The following is a 12,224-nucleotide window of genomic DNA, read 5'->3' on the forward strand; positions in this document are numbered from 1 at the left end:
ACGAGGGACTACAGCTGGGATACAAAGTGAATAAATTATAATAAATAAAAAATTATATTAAAAAAGAAGAAAAGTGCACAAACATTTATCTACAGGGTGTTCTTTATAACAGGGAAAATCAAAGCAGAAACATGTTCCATAGAAAACTGGTTCATTCAACAGCGTACTGTACAGATTGAAACAAAACTGCGGAATTAATAAGTGGCTAAGAAATATCACAGACTAGAAACAATGAGTAAAGAGGACTAAGTTTGTGTACTATTTATGTCTCCACCTTCTAACAGATGAGACATATTTCTACCACAAGAAAATTCAAATGAAATTGTAACTGGCAACTGGTAACAGATTTCCAGGTCAGGCAAAGGCGGAAGGGTGAGGCGCATGGGCAAATGGGAGAGCGTGTACAAGGCTTCGGACAGCTGCGTCTCAGCCGCAGTGAACTGCAGCCAAAGGGACAGCGGCCCCTGTGCGAACAGCTCAGTCAGTATTTAGAGGTGTTGGAATTCTCAACTTTCATATGAATTCTTTCCATTTTTAAATGTTCGAAGCCAATTTATAGAAACATGCAATTTATCCCGAGGGAAGAGAAAGTGAATAGCGGATATGATGGCCTTCTGGGGTTCTAGAAGCCTCTTGATCTAAGATTATGTGGGTATATGCACAATTCATTAAGTTGTACAGTAAAGGTCCATGTTCCTGACTATTAAATTGTAACTTAACATCTAACATGTCAAATCAAGTGTATCACTGTACTGGGCACAGACCCAAGATCATTAACACGGGCAAAAAACATGACATGATTTACTGAGGGGTGGAGGAGTAAATCTGACTGAGCAGGCACAATTTCTGGGCACGAAGGAGGCCATCTTCTCTGCAAGTTCACATTCTGGGAAGAGCAAGCAGGTGACACTGCAGAAGCAGGTGATAAGAACCACAAAGAAAGCAGTCCCGACAGGCTCAAAGTGTGGGGTGAGACATTATCTGGATCAGGCAGGGAAAGCTACACAGGGATGGGCCAGTTCCAGTTTGAACATGAATGTGCCTCAGAGGTTCATTAGTTACCGGCTAGGTCCCCAGCTGGAAGCGCTGTTTGGGAGGGACTGGAAACTTTAGGGGTGGAGCCTAGCTAGAGGAATCAGTTGCGGGGTCAATGTCTTTGGGCTGTTTGTTGCCCTACTCTGCACCCCCATCTGGGACAGACAAGCTGGCGTTTTTGTTTTGTCTTTTTTTGTTGTTTTGCTTTGTTTTTGTTTTGTTTTGTTTTTCAAGACAGTAATTCTTTGTATAACCTTGGGTATCCTGGAACTCACTGTGTAGACCAGGCTGAGTTCAAACACCAAGATCTGCCTGCTTCTGCCTCCAAAGTGCCGGTATTAATGGCATGTACCACCACTGCCAGCAAGGTACTGCGCTTTTCCTTTGTGCTTTCCACTGCATGTTCAGTCATACCTTAGGCCTGCGAGTGGGAGTGGGACACAGGACGACCAGCCAGTCATGGATGGTAAACCTCTAAAACCATGAACCAAAATATATCTTCCCTCTTTTTAAGCTGTTTTTCTGAGGCATTGGTCTCACCTAACACAAAGGGGGGAGGACATCTGAACACAGTCCTAAACGCTGTGGATTCAGTTCCAAGACAATTGGTACCTTGCTCTACCTGTGCAGTTCCATAAAGAAAGTATCCCTATCATCTTATCCCTGACTGGATATTCCCAGCACCTGGAAGAAAAAGGTAAGAAGGATGAAACTGCATCAACTTTACTTTGGGACTTCAGAGACACAACTCTAAGCAAAACACAATGCAAGAGAAAACATGACCACATGTTGGTGGCAGCTTTGCTCTAGGTCCACTAAGCAACCTCTCTGAGCCCTGGTAACTCCATAGGATTAAATGAGACAATGCATTCAAGTATTTATCATACTGCTTAGCACAGGGGATCCAGAGTTAGTATTAGTTCATTGTATCCAACTTCCTCATGGCCATGACCAAACATCTGGGATAAACAAGGTGCGAGGGGGATTTCTTTGGGCTCACAGCCTCAGAGATTTCACCCCACCAGAGACAGAGGGAGGGAAGAAGGGTATGGCCAAATGGGGACAGATGGGGGGGGTGGATTTACAAGAATGTGAATATCCACCAGAACGTGCCTTCTCCTTCATTCCCCATGGAACCCCAGCCTTTGGGATAGAACTAACCATTCAATGAGGGTCTTTACCTTAGTTGATCCTTTTTGGATATGTACTCCCACACATCTGCAAGTAGGGATCACAACCAAAAGCAGCACCACAGTCATCACCTAGACACAGCTCTGTCTAAGTGACAAGATTCCAAGACAGGCAGAAGTCACTGCTGCTCTCAAGGAAAGAGGAACACAGATCTTCAGAAGACCTGGAAAATGAAGTCCAAACAGACACTGGGCAGTGATCTAACCCCCTGTAACAGGCTGTCCACATGGACACTGGGCAGAGATCTACACAGGGCTGGGAAGAAGCAGAAAGCTGACCATCAACAATTAGAAGACCTGGAAACTGAACGAATGCCCACATAGACTCTGGCCAATGACTAATCCTCCATAATCAGAATGGACTCCAGGAAACTGAGCTAGGCTCAATACAACTCTTATACAGGGACCTAGGCCTCACACTCCGCTTCTGCGCTCCCGCTGCCTTCTTCACCCAGCCCAAAGGAATGCTTTGTGTTTTGTTTTTGTTTTTAAGGAAGAAAGGTTTTCCAAACTCATCATTCTTTATGCCAGATTTAGTTCATGATTAGTTTTTCCATGTCAACTGCTGGAAACTGGGCTCAGAGAGATCAACAGGACTGTCCAGGGCTACGTTTCTCAGTTTTCAGAATTTTGTGCTCCCTTCCTTCACCCACCACCTTTCAAACCTACCTTCAGCAGCTGAAAAGTCAGAACGATTCTCAGAGTCTTTAAGAAATTGAGTCCTCAGAAAAGACCCTGTGCTCAGATATATTTGGTCCTTGTGGAGCTCCAAGGACCATGAATGGATATAACCTAGAACCTCTGCTCAGATGTAGCCTGTGGTAGCTCAGTAACCAATTGGTTTCCCATAGTGAGGGGAACAAGGACTATTTCTAACAGGAACTCAATGACTGGCTCTTTGACCTCCCCATCCCCCCAAGGGAGGAGCAGCCCTATTAGGCCACAGAGGAGGGCTTCGCAGCCAGTCCTGAAGATACCTGATAAAACAGGATCGGATGAATGGGGAGGAGGTCCCCCCCATCAGTGGACTTGGAAAGGGGCACGGTGGAGATGAGGGAGAAAGGGTGGGATTAGGAGGGAATGAGGGAGCAGGACACAGCTGGGATACAGAGTTAATAAAATGTAACTGATAAGAAAAAAATAAAATTAAAAAAAAAAGAAATTGAGTCCTGTAATTAATTTAAGGCAACTTCACTCAGAGCACATCTTAGACTCAAATCTAGGCACACCTGTGAACTGCCTCTGCACAAACACCAGCATCTTGCTTATAAATACTCTGTCCTAGGGTAAATTCTAATTCAACACCAAAACTAAGATATCTCATACAATCATTGAGTTCTCATTAAGTATACCCATTCTTTTCACCAGAGAAGTTTGTTATCCTTTCTAAAGGTTAAGGTTCTTATACGCCCCAACAATCTGCAGAGCTTTAGAGGGCAGCCTCTAAGAACCCCCTCAGTCCTTTACCTGCTGGGATAGCCTTGGGTCATTCTGTGCCGAGGTATAGACTGGATCTAGTGAGCGGCTTCTAACAGTATAGGCAACATGGTAGATTTCACTTTGGAAATCAGGCTGAATATGTGGCTCCATTTGAACCTTTCCTTCACTGTCTGTCAGGTTTCTTTCTGGACCCAACAAGCCATCCTGCTCTGAGTATCCCTGGGAGTCCATGTGACAAGGACTGATATCCATTCAGGCCAAAAAGACTCCAGGTCTGCCAAGAGCCAGGAGCAAGTTGGAAGTAGATTTTGCCTGAGCTCTGGCTCCTACCTAGAGGATGCCTCTGATGAGACCCAGCACCAGAGCCAGTCAGTGAAGCTGTGCCCATATTCTTGCTAAGTGGAAGCTGTGAGACAGTATGTGCTTGTTGTGTTAAGCTGGCAACTTTAGAATAATTTGTTGTTCAGTACTAGATAACATAAGTTTAAGAAAGGATACATTTCTGAGTCCCCTCTAAAACTAATTTATGGGGCTGGAGAGATGGCTCAGCTGTTAAGAGCACTGACTGCTCTTCTGGAGGATGTGGGTTCAATTCCCAGCACCCACATCACAGCTCATAACTGTCTATAAACTCCAAGAGCTGACACCCTCACACATGCATGCAGTCTAAACAGCATCACAAAAAATAAAAATAAATAATTTTTTAAAATTTATATGCATCCTGATGAAATGGAACAAAAAAAATGGTATCAGGAACTACAAATACAAATGACTGTTTTATGATAAGAATCTACTATTTTATTTAATGTTTCTGGATGTTACATTGAATGGTTTATGGACTTCTGGAGAAGTAAGAAGTCTCCTCATCCTGACACAGAGCAGGACTCAGTACATATCACCTCAAGCACCTGAGGCCTCTACAGTACTGTTATTCTAGCCTCTGACACTCTCCTCCACCCCACCCTACCCCTCTCTCTGTTTTTTTTGAGACAGGGTTTCTCTGTGTAGCCCTAGCTGTCTTAGACTTGCTTTGTAGATCAGGCTGGCCTCAAACTCACAGAGATCCTCCTGCCTCTTCCTCCCTGAATGGTAGGTTTACAAGTATGCACCACCACTACTCTGATTTCTCATACCGTTCGTTACTTGTTTCATCTTTTGCAGTTACACTCTTAGCTAAGTACATACTTAACACTTCTGTACACCCATAAATGCACAATTGTCAAGAACAACGCATGACAAGTCAGTGTGTCCACACTGGCTAATGTATATGGAAGCAAGCAGCAATGGGGAAGATGATGGAGCTAAGTCAATGCTTGCTCTCTTGTGCCTGTTTCTCTGTCCTGGTCACCCTAGATCTGTCCTACATCTACAATGAGAAAAGAAGTATGGCAGAATCCCCACCTTCATGACTACGGCCTCTTTAAACAGTATTCTCTCAAATGTTCTTTCCAAGTTGACTTGCATTTCAAGCTTGAGAAGGCACATGCCTACCTAATCAGAATTCCACAGCAAACACCCATCAAGTGTCAGAAAACAGTAGCTTCCTTTTTAATTAATTAATTCAATTTACATTTCTGTCACAGGCCCTACCCTCCTCTCCTCCCAGTCCCATCCACCCTCCAGCATCTTCCCTCCCCTATTTCCTCAGAATAGGGGTCCCCCCTATCCAGACACCAGACACCTCTGTTCACATGAGGATTGAGTTCATCTTCCTCCCGTGACTTGGTAGGGCAGTCCCATCAGGAGGAAGTGATGAAAACGCAGGTAACATAGTCCATGTCAGAGAATCCCCACTCCCCTAACTAGTGGGCTCACATGAAGCCTAAGATGCTCATTGCGTATTTATAAGTAGAGGACCTAGGTCCAGACCATGCATTGTCCTTGGTTGGTGCTTTAGACTTCATAGGCCCCTCTGGGCCCTGGCTGATTGGCTCTCATGGTCCTTGCTCCCACTCTTCCACCATTACCTCTGTCTATTCTATTTCCCGTTCTGACATACGCATCCTCCTTGAAATAACAGCTTTCTACTACAGAGGAACATAGTCACATGGAGCCAGTTGGCCTTCTAAATACTAAACATGATTTTTAGATAGTTCACTAACATGTCTGCTAAAATATCACCAAGTTGAGTTACCAGATTGTTGGAATATTAAAATAAAATTGTTAAAACTAACTCCTTAAACATTAGTAATCTTCTAAATTCACTCATAGAACTTGAAGACCCAGTTACAGGCATGATTTATATCACTAATTTCAAAAATGGAATCTGATTACTTAAAATGATTAACACCTTTAATTATAATTTCATTCTAAAGGAGACTACCGCTTTTGATTTTATCACAAACTCCTCTGTTAACTACAAGTACAGAAAGACTAAATTCAATCTCTTAGTTTTACAAATGTAAAATCTAAATGATTTCACCTGTATGGCACAGTGCTGTAGACATTTTCCACAGATAAAACTCTTCAGAAGCACCTGATGCATGAGGTAACTGGTGAGCATGCAGCACTTAAACAGCCATGAATTCTTTGTGAAGAAAATAATACTACATATCAGAAAGGCCCAAATTAAAAAACTGCTATACCGTTACTCATTTGCCTTCATGTTGAGCTTATGGCTAACCTACTGGAAGATTTGCTGTTAGGGAATGCAGTGTAAACCATGCTGGCCACCTTGCCTGGTCACATGTCTGGGATCCTATTCTGGCTTAGTCTCTACCCACAAGCCATCTCTCCAAGCTGGCCTCCTCGCCTGTATGATAAGGGACACAATGTCTATTTCTTATGACTGCTGCAGGTACTTGATTAGAAAACAGGTGCAGAACTGAGCAAAGTACAACAACCAGAACACAGGACACACCCACGCCACGGCACCTCTGTTGCAGCACTAACTCCTTTCCATGGGCAAGACCATTAAGGCAGGCAATTTGGCCAGGGTTACAGGGCCAATGAGGAGAGCTGAGCCAGGATTCCAGCCTCGGCCCACACAGCCACTCTCCTAGCCATCTGGCCCTGCAGCAAATGAGAGCAATCTCTTCCACCAAAGGCAGGATTCTAATCATATCTCCCAACTGGGAAAGGGGTGAATAAAATAGAGTGGGGATGCAAATTATGATAAAAGGTTTCATGTGGGGACACAATCTTAGTGATGTTCCTAGCCTCCAGTGCAGGCAGCAGGGCAGTCCTCACAGCCACGAGAACTGCTGCAGGAGGGCTGTGAGGCATGCACTCTAGGCTAGTCTGGAGCGGTGGGGCAGTCCTCACATACCCACAACAGCGGGGAGCAGCTCAAGGTATAACCCTGCAACCCCTAAGCACTCACCTCCAACAGCACAGCGGGAAAAGGGGACCTACTCCCAAGAGGTAGCACAGAGTGACACACAACAGATCGATTATAAAGCAGACACAACTGAAAGATTGTTACAAGGGACAGGAACGTAACACCTGGTTTTTAATTATATATGTATATGGAAGCAAATGTGATAAATCTGTATTTAAAGGACACAGAATGATGCAAGGTTCAGTGATCACTGCCTTATGGAAAAGGGACTGAGGGGTCTCTATATAGTTACATAGAGGTTATTGTCAAAGTCCCCCTTTGTTTTATTATTAAAATAAATAAAACAAGTTAACAAAAGAATTTGTGTTAAGAGGGTAAGAAAAGACTCAATCAGTAAACTGTCTCAGAAGCCCGAGGACCTGAGTTTGGATCCCAGGAAATGTGCGGAAAAGCCAGGAGCTGGATGATAGGAGGCAGAGACAGGCAAATCTATGGATGTCACGTAAGCACTCCATCATTAGCTATGCTACTTTATAATGTTAAGGCAGACTCAGGGAAGTCCCATCATTCACTGGGATATTTTGAGTGGGCCACGATGTATGAGGATTTTAGAATGTGGTAGTAGTTTTTTATTTCTCCAAGTTTGTAGTTGTAGATTAAATACTACAAGTATGAAATATGTAATCTCTCTCATTAGTTCTTTCCATCAAAATGTGGCCTAATCCCAGGCCAATAACAAACCCTGTCTCAAACAAAAGGTGGAAAGCACCCAATGACTCAAACCTGAGCTTGTCCTCTGACCTGTCACACAGGAGTGCTATACACACATTCACCCACGCCCACAGGACCCACACATAAACACTAGCCTTCGACTCTTGAGCACTGGGATTAAAGGTGTGCACTACCACACCCAGACCCAATTTTCATTATATAAGCAGCACATATTACTTTTATTAAAATAAAAAATTGGCAAGAAAGACATAGTAAATGAAGAAGTCTATGGTCATGATGGGCTACCTGGTAGAAAAAGAGGACAGAAAAGAAACACACCAGGATCAGGCAGAAAGAACACGTTTTCTCAAATAAAAGCCTATGTTTGGTACTAGACAACATGTTACTTAGGACAGAAGACTAAGGTTAATGGAACTGGGTTTGTGTAAACATACAGACAGCCAGAGATGCCTAGGAAGTGTAGGCTATGCAGACTGAAGTTGAGGCCAACCTTTTGACACTGTGAATTGACACTAATTCACAATCACTCATGAGAACCACACAATCAAGTTACATAAAAACAAAACAAGACTCATAAGACCTCCCCCAATTCAGTACTTATGGTTTTATGTTGGGTCACACAGTAGTTACACAGGCATGCTGGAAAGCCCATGGCCATTATCCCGGCCTGAAACCCTTTCCCTCAATCAGAACTTTTTTCTTTCTGAGACAGGGTTTCTGTGTGTAGCCAAGGCTGTCCTGGAACTCACTCTGAAGACCAGGCTGACCTCAAACTCAGAGATCCTGCCTCTGCCCCCCAAGTGCTGGAATTAAAATTTCCCAAGTTCTAGGATTAAAGGCTTGCGCTGGCGCTACTGCAGCCGCTGCAGCCACAGCCACAGCCACCACCACCACCACCACCACCACCACCACCACCCAGCTCAATCATAGCTTTTTATCAGTTTGTTTAGGTTTTTGCTTTGGTTTTTGAGACAGGGATTTCCTAGTAGCCCAGGCTGGCCTTGAACTTGTAGTCCTTATTCCTCAGCCTCCAGAGGGCAAGGATTTTACATAGGCTAATTACAAACACTTCTCACACACTGAGTGTTCCAAAGGCTCCCAACTTCTGCTATTATCAGGACACACGTACTCAGCGAGCACAACCCCAGGAAGCAGGTCTCAGCGTTAGCATCCCTCTTGGATTACCAGCAGAGGACCAGTGTGGAAAGGAGCATCTGATTGCTGAGAGAATCTGAAGGAAGGAGACGCAGCAGCAGTTCAGAACTACAGTCACACAATTCTGTTTAACTTCCACTAAGAACTTGTTATTGGTTCCAGAGTCTCCTCTCCAAATCCCACATGGCTTCAGGCTGACGTTTTGGGGCCTCCCATCCCTCGGGTTCTGCGGTGACTGTTTTCCACCGGTGGGTTGCATCTCCACCACCTTTGATCTCTGCCGACCAGGCCTGGCACAGAAGACAACTCAACAAAGACCTGCTTTCCAGAAATCACTGCTGCTTTTAAAAGGCTCCTGTCAGCTTCATTTCCGTGACCTGTGAAAAACCGGCTGCTTTCAGGTATTAATTACCTGGACCACAGAAGTCTAGAGCCCCGAGGACTGCGCAAATTACTGACGGGCAGACATATACTACATCAGAAGCAATCTAATCCCCAATAAAACGGTTCAGATATTGCTCACTGCCTTCCGGTGAAGGTTCACAGCACCGCTGTTGACTCTTATCATTAATGCAGTTCCAGCAGCCACCTGCAGTCCCCAGACACAGGGATGGCACCAACCACCTGTAACCTGCACCTGCTTCACTGCACACAATGCAACAGTTGCTCGTTGGGCACCTGTCAGGACACAGCTGAAAAAGGCCTTCTTTTCTACAACCTTTCCACATTTGCATTTTTTTTCCTTCACACAAAAACTCCCTAAGTACAGACTATTCAGAGGAACACATCTTTTTAACCTTAGGCCTGGAAAGTAGCAGCTGAGCATCTGATAATAAATATTTATTCAAAGAATAAATTTATTAACATATAATAAATCTGCTCCTACACTATACAAAATGGGTCAGCATCAAATGGTATGAGGTTTTCCTAATAATGGATGGTATATTTCTCTGTATCATCCCATAAGCTCATGAATTAAAGGTAAGACACATGCTCATTACCAGCTAACCACAATGACCCAAGACACAGACAAGACACAGCCTCTTGGGATGAACAAATGGCTAAGCCACCACATGTTCACAGCTACTGTAAAGGATACAGGAAGCTAGCACTTAAAATCGCTTTTGCAGCTGGGCCTAGAGGCAGAGGGCTATAATTCCAGATACCTGGGAGGCTGAGGCAGGAGAACTGCAAGTTCAAGGCCTGCCTGGGCAAGCTAGTAACAAGGCAACCCTGCCTCAAAATAAAGGGGCACTGGTCTTCAAACCTCAGCAACAGAACCTTTGGCCAGCACGTGCATGGCTCTGGGTCTGGTTCCCCAAGGAACAAGAGGGTGTTGTTTTTAAACAGAGTCTGTTTGTTGCCCTGGAATTCCTAAACTCAGGCTATCCACCTATCTCAGGCTCCTGTGTAGCAGCAGGCATACAAGGCTTGTGGCTCCCATTTTAACATACATTCAAATCACTGTGGCAAAGCGTTTTCTAGTCTTCCTAGCTGAATTTCTAGCTGAATGCTAAGTGAAGGAGGGCACGTCCACAAAATCTGTATCCTATCCGGTTTGGGCCAAGGAACTGGTCTGTCCGGTTTTAAGAGAACACAACTATATAACTTGACTGGGCTGGGTTTGAGGCCTCTGGGATAATACAAACAGTTAACTTTTCCACTTTGTACAATCTTGCCTCAGCAAGTCTAGGGTGCTATGCAATTAACAAGTCTTGTCACAAGGCACAATGTGTTATGGAGAGAGCTTTACATTTCATCCTGGAAAAACCAAGCCTCTGCAGTTATCTTCAAGCTGCTTCACCCCATTACCTAATCCCTGGACCTCATTATCTTCACGGTACAGATGTGAAATGACTAGACTGTTGGGGCCCCACCACTCACCAAAAAAGCCCTGGTCTGAATTCTATCCATTCCTAATCCTCCTCTCAGAGAACCATTTTGTGTGAGGAACTTTCGTGCACACCAGGCAAGACAGTGTCGAACGGGATCACAGCTCTTTTTTCCTTGTTTAGATTGAATGGACACTCTAAGCTTCCTGGCCTGCAGGCTCTTGGGGAGTAAGGAGATTGGAGGGATTAAGTTTTGCTGGCTGGATTGAAGTTTACAAATCTGCCTCTGTTCTACATTTCAAGATAGCATTTTTCTAATCCAGGTCTTCTTAAACTTTATCCAATCTCATAACGTGTCATGTCATATACAGGCCTTTCCAGTTCAAGACCAAATTATGGGCTAGAAGGATTTTCTTCCAGAACCTTGTGGGCTCCATGGTAGCACTATTCTCCTCTAACTCCAGGCCTGAAACCCGATCTGAATGGAAGGGAATCCCAAATCCAGGAAGCTCTGACCCTTGGGCTTGGGAGCCCTTCACCTTCCATACAGTCTAGATTCTAGAAGGAAATCCCGGTTCTCACAACTGCATCAGCGTTGCCAGTTAAGAGTATGACTGGCAGGGCGAAGGAGCCTGAACTGCGGGTGTTAATGTAAAGATTCCTCTACTGGTGCTGATGGGGAATTATTTGGCAAGTTTTATTTCCCGGGCCCAGGTGACTTTGCATAACCCGGAGCTCTGCACTAGGAGAAATACGCGCTGGATTCCTCACCATTCACTGTACAACACTGGAAAATTCGAGGCCAAATAATTCCTCAACCAAGCCTACCGCTGCGATGATGTAAGTTCTTCCCCTGAACATGGGGCTGGACCACTCTGAGGCACTTACCCGTGCAGCTGCGGACCACTCGCTAAGTCCTGCGGCAGCCTGAGAAATCGCCGAGCCCGCGGGGACCCCGCGCGTGCCCCGCACCCTGCAAGGGCGCGGGGAAGCTCCCCCAGCACCTACCTCGCACCTCCCGCTGCAGGCGGCGGGCAACAACGCTCTCCAACCGCCGCAACGGCTGCGCCGAGCCCGCCGAGAGCCGGCCCTGGTGCCTGCGCCCACGTCCAGCCCGGTGCCCTTCCACGGCTGCGCGTCACAATCCCGCCGCTCACCGTCACGGCACCGGGAGCGGCTCGCGCCTCCCGCAGCCTGCGGGCCCGCACCCGCGGCGGCACGCAGCGGCTCCCCGCCCGGCCCGCCGCTCCGCGCAGCCTCCAGCCCGCCGGGCCCGCCTCCCGCCGCCTCCCTCGCCCGCCGCCCATCCCACCCCGCCCCGCGCTGGCGCCGCCCATTGGCTCCGCCGGTTGCCAGGCGACGAACAACCGCGGCTCTCATTGGTCGGGAGAGGGCTGAGCCTCCGAAAAGCCCCGGGCAGACGCCGAGCGCCTCTCCCCGGCGCAGCTGCGGCCGCCGCACCTGTTACGCCCGGGCTCACCCCGCCGCTGCCCCCCGCCCCCAGCTCTCCGCCCCCAGCTCTCCGCGGGGACACGGGGAGGGTCCTAGCTGCTGTAGAGC

At 46.4% G+C, this 12,224-nt stretch overlaps 1 protein-coding gene across 3 annotated transcripts in view; it reads right to left on the reverse strand.

The window, feature by feature from the left end:
- The window catches only part of Ssx2ip (SSX family member 2 interacting protein), a 37,462-nt gene extending 25,649 nt beyond the window's left edge, over window positions 1-11,813 (reverse strand). For 2 of the 3 annotated variants that reach the window (XM_021653147.2, XM_021653142.2), the window contains exon 1: window positions 11,673-11,813. The gene's annotated coding sequence lies outside the window, so the exon portion shown is untranslated. Of the gene's footprint in view, window positions 1-2,216; window positions 2,390-11,672 lie in introns of all 3 variants that reach the window. The other variant, XM_021653143.2, reaches the window with a different exon arrangement.
- Window positions 11,814-12,224: the final 411 nt, after the last annotated feature.

This window comes from Meriones unguiculatus, chromosome 10, assembly GCF_030254825.1.
Source record: "Meriones unguiculatus strain TT.TT164.6M chromosome 10, Bangor_MerUng_6.1, whole genome shotgun sequence".
NCBI lineage: Eukaryota > Metazoa > Chordata > Mammalia > Rodentia > Muridae > Meriones > Meriones unguiculatus.